The following is a 13,498-nucleotide window of genomic DNA, read 5'->3' as shown; positions in this document are numbered from 1 at the left end:
CTCATGCTAAACCCATTTTAATGATCGAAACCGTACATTTTGCGATGCTTGTCGAGAATAACAATCATGCCTGCTAGGATCGACACACACGCACGATTTACGAGTATAAAATAGTAAAGAAATCAACACAGAGATATACGTGATTTTCCAATACCGGGTACGTCAACGGGAGCGAGAGCGGCTGCTGTTCTTATTATCACAATACGAAATAGGATTTACAACATAGAGTATTTATACTTACTCTATTCTAATCGTAACTGGTATTTGGCCTGTATTCCAAAAATACCCTTGTACGATATTGTACCCTACCGCGTTGCACCCCCAAATTACGGAACGCCTGGGCTTTTGATGCACTCTACTTTCACTGGATCATCGGTGATGGGCCAGATGCCGTCGCTCCACTCCGGCTTCGCTCCACTAGTCTCCACTCCGGCATCTTACCTTATTTCTATAACTTTTTAGTATCTCTTCGTACTTAACAATGTCAAAAATTAAATTAATTGAACAGAGATCATTACGAGTGCATTTATCCTCATGAAAGTAAGTTCGAGGGGATTGATCTAGTCTGACCCCCATATTCCTGTCGAACGATTTCCGACGGGTAGTCGGGGACATCCCTACGCGGACTGAATTTTAATCTTCTTTGCTATAATGGGTTTGAGACCGTGTTGCCAAACCTATTTTAACAAAAACAAATTCACTTTGATCTTCTCCGATTATGTATCATTCAGAACTCAATTCAAACGATCTTTGACACTATTTATCTTCTTCAAAAGCTCTACAACTTCAATGAGTTGGATCATAGAGATCTATCGAAACGAGATCACAATTCGACGAACTCACGTTGCAGATCCAATAATGCACGCTTCCGACGTCGTTTGGCACAATGGATTTGATAGAGTGTAGCCAAGTCTATTTTCAAATAAAAAAATTCATGCTTATCGTCTCCGATTATGCATCAATGAGTATTTGATTCAAAAGAAATTTGACATTATTTATCCTATCAACAATATCTGTAACATGAAGGGTTTCGATAATGGTGATAAACTGGAATGGGCTCGCAATTTGACAAAAAAGTCAAATTCATGTTTTCAAGGGACTTCGCAGGTTGGAAAATGAGAAGTATTAACAGGTACGGACGATGTCGTTTTGTGATAACTCCCTTGTTCAAGGTGCGATCTTTTAATGGAACTTGGTCGACGCCGTTTAGACAAAGCTCGCGCCTGTCGTATGCGAGTTTCATTAATCGACGCCGTTTAGACAAAGCTCGCGCCTGTCGTATGCGAGTTTCTAATGAATGCCAGTACGTACACCAGTCATCGTCCCCATTCCCCCAAGATCTCTCTCTCTCGCGGGCGCGCGCTCTCTCTGCATACATATTGTATTCCACTGAATCTTCATTCACAAATAGTTTCAATCCTCTGCAAGTTGATTCTGGCCGTACATATTCAGGTATGCAAAAGTTCAATTTTTATCCGAATTGTGTACGATTCAAATGAGAATATTGATTTCATCATTTCATGTTACCCAACTTGATTCAGGTCTATCTTCTTTTTTGATACTTGGATCTTTGGTTGTAGTCGGTTCTCTCACAACAGAGCTCGATAATGATATCAGAGCATAGTTGTTAAGAAACTACGAATTCTACAATTTGTATGGTCTACTTCAAAAACTATAATTATTTGATCGTATCCTTCTTGTGTAGAAATCCTACGATACGATAAGGTATCCTACAATATAGACGTGTGTGTGCTGGAAAAAGCTTTTAAAATTAACCTCTTTAATATGGCTTACGGGAAAGACTACGATACACACCCTTTATTTGGGTGTGTATCATATGCACCCCTCAAAATGTTATGAATTATAGAGAAAATGTTACGAATCGTATTGCTAAAAAGTTACGAATCATATAAAGGTTACAAGATACACCAAAATGTTATGAATCATAATGAAAACGTTACGAATCGTGTTGCTGAAAAGTTATGAATTCTAGAACAAAAGTTACGAAACACTCTAAAATGTTATGAATGAACCACAAAATAGGTGCATATGGTACACCCTTTTAAGTGGTGTGTATTGTAGACTTTCCCATGGCTTATTAGCTGAATTAACTGAAAAATAAGGTAAATTGGTTGAACATGTTTATAACTCCCATTAATTTAATTTTTTGTGAAAAAAAAAATGAGCTCGATAGTGATATGAGTGGAATTTCAATCAACCCGATGCTAAAGGGGACATATCTTCTCTAAGAAGAGCGCTACATGCGTGCCTCGATCAATAACGTTTCTGTATATCCCTATTTCTCTAATTATGGCAAGTAAGCTGGACTATGTGCAAAACCATGGTTCTGCTACATGGACATGTTAACTGAGTTTGCATTCACAGGTAGTTCTAATACCATACCCATAGCACAAAGAGGATATCTTTGAATGTTTTCATTTTTTATCTTCGAAATAGCAAATACAAGATGTGTGATGGGCTAAAGGGACACCAATTTGATGGCCTCGGGGAAGAGTACAGTGGAGTAGTCATAGACAGAGAGGAAATGTAAGGGAGATTTGAAGTGAAGATCAGGATCGAGCTTTGTTGTTGATTCACGGAATTTAGATTGATATTCTCTGTAACTTTTATACGGAAAAAGAGTTAATGTCTCTTGGCTGAATATGGCTAGATTGAAATGAGACACTTTTCAACACAGTTGATAGGGATGGTAATATGGCACCTATCAGCTAATGGCCATGCCTTAACACATGATCCGCTTGTTGTGCTCGTAAGTCTTCGACCTTCTGCTTAAAGTTCCCTTTTCTAGGAACCATTTTACTCGAGGAGCAAATATTTCAAGTGAATTACCTGGAATATATGCCATTTCCATCCTGTATTCTAATAGATAGAATTCAATTTTGATTTCGTCCAGGAAAAAGCCATGGTTTTTTTTTCAAAAAAGCCTGATCTGTTTGAGCAGGCTCTTCTTTGAATTGTGGCTATAATGCTAAAACATGTAAGTACTAGGTATAGTGATCTTATAGGTTGAGTGCCACTTTGTTTACTTCTCTTCAAGAAAACAGGTGAATGAGGGAAGTGCAAGTGAGATTTTGGCTGGAGCTCTACACGACAATGGCCGAGCTATCCTTGTTGGGCACAAAACCTTTGGGAAAGGAAAAATTCAGGTACTAGTTACTACTAACCTCTTCCAAAAAAGTTTGTACCTTGTACATAAGGCTCTTCCTCCTTGCACGCGGTTTGAAGAACTAGGCAGGCAGTTTTACTCCTGCTTCTTTCGTTTTAGTTTTGGGGAAGCCATTAATCTTGACTCAAACCATGCCAACACCACTTCCCTTGAGGAAAACAAGTGATGACATGCGGCTTACGATGTGATTTGAAGATAGCATTGGCCATTGCTGCAGCTCTTGGGTGGATCACTAATCACTTTGAAGAACGACAAATCTCCCTTAGCTTATGTTGTCAAGAATGCATTTTCAAAGAAACTTTCTATGGGGTGATTCTGCTGACAAAAATAGATTGCACAAGGTAAAATGGGGTTCCATCACAAGGGGCAAAAAATATGGGGGTTTGGGTATCAAGAAACTAGTGGAGCACAATTGTGCTTTGCTTGCAAAGTGGTGGTGGAGATACAATAAGGAGGACATTTCCCTATGGGTAAACTTAAAAGCAAATACAGGTATGGGGAAGACAGTTGGCTACCTGCATTACCTTCAACTAGAAAACCATCCAGAATTTAGCATGATAAACTATCTGTTGGTAATGAACAATCTGATCTTGGTAACATATTATTCATGACGGATTATGTATAAAGGTGTTTGCAGGAAATGTTGCTAAATTATGGACTGATACATGGTCAGGTGAACAATCCCTGAGAGAGAGGAATTTCGTAGACTCTGCCTGTTATCAACTCAAAAGAACGCCTTGATCTGAACAGCCACGGGGATTGGAATTTGCAGTTTAGAAGGTCTCTCTTTGTTTTAGGAAACTGAAGAGCTAGGACTCTTGCTGCTAAAGATACAGAATTTCAGAATATCTTCAAGTGGTGATGTTTTGCAGTGGAGATGGAACCAGGACACAACCTTCTAAGTTAAGTCTGCATATAGTGCTTGGGAATCCAGGTCCTACACTGAAAATCCATGTCTTCTGTTCTTATGGCAGAACCTTTGTCCTTTAAAAGTGGAGGCAAACGTATGCAGGCAATCCAGGATAGAGTTGCAACAAGATCTGAACTTTTGAGGAGGAATATTGTTCAATAATGGATTCAAAAATCTAGAGAAACACATCTGGAATATCAGTTTCTATGCTATCTTGTGGTCATTATCCTTGGCAAGGAATGAGATAGTGTTCAATAACAAGGTTATAGAAGCATGCGACGTTATGAATCTGGTGAAGACCAGGATAGCTGTCTGGATCTTGCAAGTTCAATCTCAAGGATTGTTCTGTTGAGGACTTCAAGAGATGTTTGGAGGGGATTATGAAAGTGAAAATTTGATTCTTTCACTATCGGTAGCCCCTGTTTTTTTTGCTTCCCTTGTTTTTCTTTTTCCTTTCTTATTCAACCTTTGGTTGGATCTTGGAGGCTTCTTTTAGCAGGTTCTTGGGCTTTCGCTTAGTTCCTGTTTTTCTTAGCTCCTTCCTTTATCTATGTACCCTTATTGATCTTAATAAAATCTTCTTTTGCTAATCAAAAAAGAAAAGAAAAAAAAGAACGCACTTTATTTCAGCTAGGAAATGTGGAACCCAAAGATGGCTCAGGTTAGTGGCAACAAACAATACCACAAGTTGCTTACTTTTGCAGCACTGCTGTTACTTCTAGGAACTCAGCACCTGTACCTCAACATACTTTTTTTCTGTTCTTGTGGTTACTGCAAAGTGTTATGGTGCTCCATGATGGATCTCCACCCAAGGAAAGGGACGTTATGGGGTTGCCATTGGAAGCTGATTCTTGTATCATGGTAGCAGAGCATGAGTTGGACATCAAGGAGTCCGAAGGTGCTGCCTCGAGTTGTCCTTGTAACGTAGAATCAATGTAGCTAACATTCAGACATATATGAAAATGTTGGGATGTTGGAATTGGTATTATAGCTACAAATCTATATGAATGTCAGTGAAGAAAATTAGTTCTTTCATAATATTTTGTGTCTATTGGTTTTAGTTCTTTCATAATATTCTGTGTCTATTGTTTTAGTTCCCCAATTGGTTTAGTAAAATGTCGTTACTTTTTCAGGAACCTTTCATATTTGCTTCACTAATTAAGATGAGGAAGGCATTTACAGTTAAGTATTGCTTCAAGCGAAGGATGTTAGAAAGTCACGGATGCATTTCCTTTCTCTGTCAATTTGTAAAAGAAGTTATAGTGTATAGACCTCAAAAGTATGCATGGGGCGGTAACAATCAATCCAATGCCTCTCCATTGAAATACTAGGGTCGGCCCTTTTTCTGAAAGAGCTTCAAACTGGACCCATCCTTGATTGTCCATGAAGTTGGACCAGTAAAAGCCTAGTTCGTGTCTACGGGACTGAAGAGATGTTAGATAACGTACAAGTTCAATATTGGTCAGGTATGAGATGAATGATCACTTGAAATCTCCATAAGTAACAACATAAACGTTTGAGTTGGAATACAGTTTCTATATTTTTCTTGGACATAATCCCAGCTTTGTCCATGTTCACTGCTTGTACCATGAGACTAATAAAGTAAATCAGGATTAAATCTTCAAATTCCGATTCCTGTAAATGTTCAACTAGAAAAATGAGAATTAACAAGTAAATCAAAATGGTTTTATTGCCTCGGGTATGTGCAAAGAATCAATTCAATACAACTCCACAATCCTCAACCAACCAAAGAAAAATAAATACATAATTGCCTCATAAATCCAACACCAAAAAGTAAAGTAGAGACCAAAACTGAGGCCTTCGAGTAGCACGTCCAAAAGCAAGGGAAAAACACCAGGGGATCAGGGACAGCAGCATCAGCTCCAAGAGCAAGAATGAGACCCCAATAGTAGAGGCATCAACTGAGCCAAATGGAGTAGCCCATGATTTAGGCCACAGCGTGAACGTAGCAGAAGCATCAACTTGTAGCAGATTGAGAAGTGAGAACATCTAGCACATTGAGCAGTTGCATTGGCTAAACATCAACACAAAGTAGCAGCAAAGAGCATGACTAGTAGTGTAGCACAGCAACAGGACATGTAAAATAGAGCAGCAGCAGCAACACATGATTTATAAAGACATCAAAAGATATAAAATCTTTGGCCTCGGAATAGATACAAAAGATCCACCAAAGCACCAACTAGAAAGCAACCAGGATAGCTTGTTGAACTGCAGGAAAATAATAAAAAGAAAAGAAAAGAAAAATGCTGAAGACCTACACATATCATGTGTTGTAAGGCCAAACAAGAAAAGGCACCAGAGAAGACCTCAAAACTTGGATCACCAACTAGACTTCTTTGCATCCTTAGAAACAGCAGCAGAAGACCTTAAGCAAGAACAAAACAGATGCACATGGACTGAGGAAGATTATCACAAACTACCAAAGCATGACATAGCACCACAAAGCAAAACAAACAGGACCAGCACCACAAAGCAGAATCTTCAACACAGCACCACAATCAGGACCAATGCATCAGAAGTGACCCTTGACTTCCTTTCAAAACCACTTCCATGATAACTTGCTTAAATCCAACAGCTACCAGAGACAGCAGCAAGGGGCAGCATCAAAGAAGAAGTACTCCCCATCATCTGCTACACCCATGTTAAGAAACGCAGTAACATAAGCAAGCCCCAATTGGAAGGGAAAAGCAGAAGCCACAGAATCTCTGAGAAAAAAGGAAAAACAAAAGCAAAAACCAGACCAATTCAAAGACACAGCCACTCTCGGCCAAACCCCTCACAAAACACAGACTAAAGGAAGCACCCAGAACACTCACACCACCCAGACCCCAAGACCAGTCAGGCCCCCACCCAAGAGGAACTGCAGAAAAAACCCAAGAGCAGACAGAAACCACCAAAGAAAAAGAGAACCAGCAAACCAAAGAACCCAAACCAGACACCATGACAGAACACACACAAAACCAAAAGACACAGACTCACACGCACATTAGATGTAAAGAAAATCCGGGATAGTTAATACAACAAATTTCAGATGTTAACTACAGCCACTTAATAATGTAAACCAATTACAGTCAACAAACCCTTATTGGTACTTTCTAAAAAGCCGTATATCTTCATGTTCACAAATGCCTATCAGTTATTTTGAACCAAGTCACAAAGATTTAAAATCGCTCATTCACAGTAGTCAAAACACCTTTAAAAACAGAGAACTTTATTAAGATTCTTGATTTGGCGGTGAGAAAGGGCTCCCCTTTCTTTTCTCTTCCTTTCTCACCATACCATCCAAAGGGGCTGTTATTTTTTGTACTTTTAGTGGAAACAAGTGGTATTTTGGCGTCTATATGGAGAGAGTTGTGTTTTGCGAGTTATATGGGGAAAGACTGAAATAATTGCAAATCTCTGATTTGTTCAAAAACTGAATAAATGACTTGGAATGAGAGAGTCCATTATCTTGTAAGCTATGGTTTGTTCCCAAATTTATCCTCGTTCCCAATCTTTTGTAGAGAATCTAGAGATTCAAAAACTGAGTTGTAACTTGTATCCTCTAAAGCTACGTGTGTCTAGGAAGTTGTGAAGTTTTAGTTTTTAGCAGTGGCATAGAGCTACCAGTAAGTTTTTTCTCTTGAATTCTTCCATCCTTTTTGGCCATTGCCTATATTGAGCCAAGGACAATGGGGTTCTTCGTACCTAAAGTCATTCTGAGTCTCTGACTGTTTTTTTTCCTTGTAATTTCTTCTATAGTTTCCATTGCTTGGCTCGCTTTGCCATTGCTCTGGAACTTGTGCTTTGAAATTCAATAAACCTTTGCGTTATAGATAGTCAGCATCTAAAGTTCCATTAATTTGACTACCACGACCTAGAAATCACTTTAGGTTTATGCCCATCCTCATCTACTGTCCATTTGGCAAAATCAGTGAGTAAAGAGAAGAGAACAAGAGAATGGGAAGGATAATGATATCTTAACAGGTGATTATTTATTCATGAGGAAAAATAAATAAAAGAAGAGTAAGAAATGTAGTCCTCGATATCCTCTTGTTCGGAAAACACATTTTGGAACTATGATTTTGCTTAAAATTGATGACTTGGCTGTGCCGCCATGGCAATCATGCGACCCGATATCCAACTTGAAATTGCAGCCGGGTGAAATCCCTGGGTCCACCCTCTATTTTCACATAATACATGAACTGAAAGAAAAGGGAAAACCATGAATTATAATATCAACATTCTGTGGGGGGTTTGTGGTTGCTTGTATGGGGGAGATTAGGATTTTGCTTGTAGCTATGTTCAAGTTCTTCGTAGTTTAGCTGAGCATTGCTTGAGAACATGAGTAGTAGCTTCTTCGTCTTGACATGGGTTTGTGGAAGAAAAGGAAAAACCATGAATTATAGTATCAGCTTTCTATGGGGTTTTGTGTGTTTTTTTACCTTTGCGTGTGTGCGTGTGTGTCAATATTTTGGCTGACTATCTAGTAGTTTCCCTTGATGCCAGCTAAGTTGGTTTGAGTGAGTGCAGAAAACAACTTTCAAAACTCTGATATTGTATGGTGCATTGGTCATTTTACGGTTGAAGCTATGCTCATGGAAATATTCCAAATTGAGAAACATTCTAAACAGTTTTCTAGCCTGGGAAGAGGCATTTTGATTCTCCTGCCCCACCTCTGTGTTTTGAAATTGATTGGTTTTTATTTGAGGGAAATATGGTAGGTAGAATTCTTTGTCGTTGAAACATTTGGTATTTTGGTTCTTCCCATCTAACGAGGATTCATGTATTTATGTGTTTTTATTGTTTTTTCACGTTCAGGATATGTCCTTCATGGGGTCTTTCTCAGAAGCTGCACGCATTGAGCTCATGAGGTGTCTTTAACAGCCATGGCCCTTAACTGCAGAACAAGCTGAGAGGTGAGATTTGGTGAATCATCTTGTTGATGAAAGCAAATTGCTGAAGAAAGCCCGGAAGTTGCAGAGGCTATCTTCAAAAATAATCAAGACTCCGAAGTGTTGAGGTACAAGTCGGTTATCTGGGAAAGTCTACAATACACACCCCTTAAAATGGTGTACCATATGCACCTATTTTGTAGTTCATTCATAACGTTTTAGAGTGTTTCGTAACTTTTGTTCTAGAATTCATAACTTTTCAGCAGTACGATTCGTAACATTTTCATTATGATTCATAACATTTTGGTATATCTCATAACCTTTATACGATTCGTAACTTTTTAGCAATACGATTCGTAACATTTTCTCTATAATTCATAACATTTTGGAGGTGCATATGATACACACCCAAATAAAGGGTGTGTATTGTAGTCTTTCCCCGGTTATCTATATGGCTTGAAGCTTGGGATTCATAATTAGAAGGCCCCCCTATAGCTTGTTTAATGACTTTCTTTTTACCTTTAGTAATGGAACAATTGTTTCCCACATTTTGGATCCGCTACTTCTTCCTTTCAGTCCCTTCACCTTTTGCAGCCACTTTTGTTTTGTTTTGGTAAGTTTGATTTTATTGAACCAGAACTGAAAAACAGGAGCACAGAGGCATCCCCCAGAACAAGAATGCAAACCACGAACAAAGCGGCAAACAGAACTAGTAAAGGATATCTTTTTTAGAGCTTATCCACCAGCTGAGGCTGACAACAACAGAAGTTTAGAAGACTTAAGTACAAAGAACAGATACATCAATCAGAGGCAAACGCATTAGCATAGATTTGCCAGTCAAGACATCCAAGTCTATTCTTATCTGACTTCTTGATATTCTTCCACGTATGAATGCAGCATCTCAAGATTCTTGGTCGATTTTCCTTTTGAGAAGTAGCCTTCTTAATTGATTTTTTTTCTTGTAATTTTTGCTCTAGTTTCAATCCCTTTGCTCATTTTGATCTGATTCATTACTCAATATAAGCATGTATGTGACTATTTTTCATTCTTGAAAAGTTTTTTCCTGTTTAAGGCTTGTTTTAATGTTTTGAACCAATTCGGTGCCTAAAAATGCTCGGCACAGGAGAAAAATGGAGGAAGTTTTTCGAACAACAATGAGTATGCTGTTACGGACTTGAACTGCCCTCTTTGGTTTTAATAAGACTTGCCTTTGGAAAATCACTACCATGATGGACTTCATATCAATAGGAGCCATCTTAACCATACTTGTGAACCAAGTCTGAAATTAATTTGACTAGTTTTTCAATTTTCTCATTTTTATGCGATACAATATTTCCAGAAATCAATAATAATAAACGAAAAGTTGTGGCGGATGGTTGAATTTTTATTTTTATTTATTGGAACTTGTTTGACATTACTGTCATTCTTGAACTCTCCAGGATCAAAGAGGTCAAGGATATAACACTTGTTCGCTAGAAGTTAATGAACAAACATAAAGCTACTTGGTAAAGCAGGAGAGGTACCTTCTTTGCTTGAAATGGCATGTCTTTTGAGTATTGAACTACTTGTCAAAAATCCGTAAAACAGTTTCATAAGCCAGACGAGCCCAGTAGCAGCTTATTTGAGCTTGGTTTGAAACTTTAACGAGCTTCAAAAAGTGAGGGCTTTACTCTCCCTCTTTCCTTCCTTATTTTCAATTATACCTATGTAGAAAAAGGGAGGCCGGAAGTTCACACAAAAAGGTATCTTCAAGTGATGAAATCCAAACTGAAAGCAATCATTTCCATTCTATGAACCTAAAATCTCTAGCAAAAACCGGTGCTTGCAACAGTAATACACACAAAGTAGTTGACAATTGCCTCAATTTAAACATGCAAATTATGCAAGAAATTTCTTGTTGTCACAGATTAATTGGTGTACAAAAGATCATCAACAGATTAAGGTAAAGTTCAATCGACCATGAAATCCCACATAAACACAATCGCCTAGAATTCAATTCAAATGATTTTTCAATTCAATTCAAAAGATCATCAACAGATTAAGGTAAGGATCATCAACAGATTAAGGTAAAGTTCAAGCGATCATCAACAGATGAATTTTATCTTCTTTGCCATAATGGGTTTGATATTGTGTGGCCTAATTTATTTTCATAAAAACAAATTCACTTTGATCATCTCTGATTATGCATCGTTCAGAATTCAATTCAAATGATTTTTGACATTGTTTATCTTCTTCACAAGCTTTACAACTTGAACGATTTGGATCATGGAGATCAATTGAAACGAGATCACAATTTGACGGAGGGACGAACTATTTGCAACCATAAATTTTCTACACGTAGCCTGTTTTAAAATAAATCACTTTCAGGCAAAAATGCCCTTAAAAAATGGAAAAAATACCCCTACCAATGAAACGACGCCGTTTTGGATGGTAAAGGGTCATCCAACCTCTTCCTCCCACCCTACCAGACTACCCTCCCACCACCCTCCCACCGTCCCAGACTACTACCAGTGGAATTTGTCGCCGGGGAAGGCTCTCATTTTTAACCTGAACCTCCTTTTCCAGTTGCTTGATTAATGAAAACTCTTCTCCTTTGGTTGCTATGTTGAAGTCTTCTTCCACTCCTTGACGAACTTCGGAAACCCTTTGTTTCAAAGTGGAGAAATATCCATGGAAAGAACTTATTGGTCTTCCTCCTTCCAGGTGGGGTCAATTTCGGCCCTTAATTTTGGGTCTCTCTCTGGAATCGACTAGTGGAAAGAAATGGTGTGAAGGTGGATAATTTGGTGGGGGAGACAGTGGACGACGACGAGGACGCCGCTGCCGCAAAATCAGTCCCATCATGCATTAGCAAAATGCACGATGTCAATTGTGCGTTCACGAAATGCGTTATACAAATCATTATGCGTTCGGAATCTGTGTTTTTAACGGAAAAAAAAGACGTGAAGATGCGTTATAAAGGGTTCGGATTTTAAAACTCGAAAGTGTCTTAAGATTTTTAGGTATTAGAATCCGAATTTTATAAACATTTTCATGTTTTAAAATCAGAAAATTGTCTTCTTTTTTTTTTTTTTTGAAGGATTGTGTATCCGATATTTTTTTGGGTGGTGTTGGTGAAGGCAGCGGTTATGGAGGTGGTGGTGGTGAGTGTGGTGTTGGGTGGTGTGTTGAGCAAAAGAGAAGAGAGAACTTAGAATGTTCATAAACAATTTGGAGTTTCAATTTTTTTTTTTTTAAGGATTGTATCCGATTTGTTTTTGTTGGTGTTGGTGTTGGTGAATGGATTTCCTCGTCTACAATCTGTTTCTTTTACTTCTCTCTCATCCTATTTCGCTTTCGGTGTTATGAGAGGCTGAGCTTCGAATTCTCTTGGTTGAGCCTCCGAACTGCTCGATGGCGGCGGTTATGGAGGTGTGGTGGTGGTGGGTGTGGTGTTCGGCAGTGAATAGAAGAGAGAACCGGGAGAGAGAAGGGGGAAGGAGAGGGTATTTTTGAAAGTTTCAAGATATTTGTTAGGTTGCGTACAGAAAAATTGTTATATAAGCACCTTTAATTGCTCCCTCTCTTTTAATTTTTGAGCCGAGCTATTTGCAACCACAAATTTCCTGTACGTAACATGTTCTAAACCTAACCCTCAAATCTTACATGTACTGTGTCAGATCACTTTCTTTGTCTAGCTGTCCCTTAATGCTTGCTAAAGTGGACATAGTTCGTTTCCCTCCCCTAGTGACAAATATAGTGATGTCAAACATATAGAACTTGTAGATAAATGTTGGCACTCATTGCTAATGTACTTTCCTTATCTTTCAGAATATTGAAAACGAAGAATAGCGCGTTGATAAGCGCTCAGTCGATGATCTCTTGTCTTTTATAAATGGCGGAGATGGAGGTACGCGTGAACAATGGTTCTACTCCAACGTTTTGTGGTGATTGCTGGCTGCATCTTTTTTGTTTTCGGGCAGAATTGCATACTGTATGGAAAATGGGGAGAGCAAGATGAAAGAAAGAGAAATTTTGTTTCGTATGGGTTCCGAACAAAGAAAAAATTTGATTGGTTAAACAAGAAACAGATTTGGTTGTTCTTGGGGAATAACTGCTAAGGGTGCCTCTCATGAACATATTGAAGTCGAGAGCCGCGAGGAAAGGAGAAGATCATCTGAGTATGGGGGTTCTTATCAGTTGTGACTCATGGCACTTTGGATTTTCCTATTTACCCTTGTTTGCTTGAACTTCTAGCGATGTGTGGTTCTTGCTTTTTCATGTTTGGGTAATATATATATTGACATACAAAACATGCGACACGGCTTCAGATTGAGGTTCATCCAAAATTTGGTGTGCTACACAGGATGGGTGTGCAATTCAATGTTGCAAAGACACAAAAGACACTTTAAATTTACGGCAAATTCGGTACTGTACCATGGGTACAATGTACCAAAAAGAATTACATCTTTCTTTCCTTCTTCGGTGGATAATGAAGGAAATTTAGAAAGATTAACATATTTGTAT

The 13,498-nt window shown here is 38.5% G+C and overlaps 2 long non-coding RNA genes across 2 annotated transcripts; one reads left to right on the top strand and one right to left on the bottom strand.

Annotated features, from left to right (window-relative positions):
• Positions 1-5,761: 5,761 nt before the first annotated feature.
• LOC131303758 (uncharacterized) lies at positions 5,762-7,346 on the bottom strand. The gene is made up of 2 exons (XR_009192181.1): positions 6,377-7,346; positions 5,762-6,168 (listed from the first exon to the last, which is right to left on the bottom strand). It is a non-coding gene; the product is annotated as an uncharacterized LOC131303758 (long non-coding RNA).
• Positions 7,347-8,966: 1,620 nt separating this feature from the next.
• On the top strand, positions 8,967-10,921 carry LOC131304085 (uncharacterized). The gene is made up of 3 exons (XR_009192302.1): positions 8,967-9,126; positions 9,651-9,877; positions 10,432-10,921. It is a non-coding gene; the product is annotated as an uncharacterized LOC131304085 (long non-coding RNA).
• Positions 10,922-13,498: the final 2,577 nt, after the last annotated feature.

Source organism: Rhododendron vialii, chromosome 10a (assembly GCF_030253575.1).
Source record: "Rhododendron vialii isolate Sample 1 chromosome 10a, ASM3025357v1".
NCBI classification, from domain to species: domain Eukaryota; kingdom Viridiplantae; phylum Streptophyta; class Magnoliopsida; order Ericales; family Ericaceae; genus Rhododendron; species Rhododendron vialii.
The sequence above is the reverse complement of the archived record's forward strand: the minus strand, read 5'-3'. Positions and strand labels throughout refer to the sequence as shown.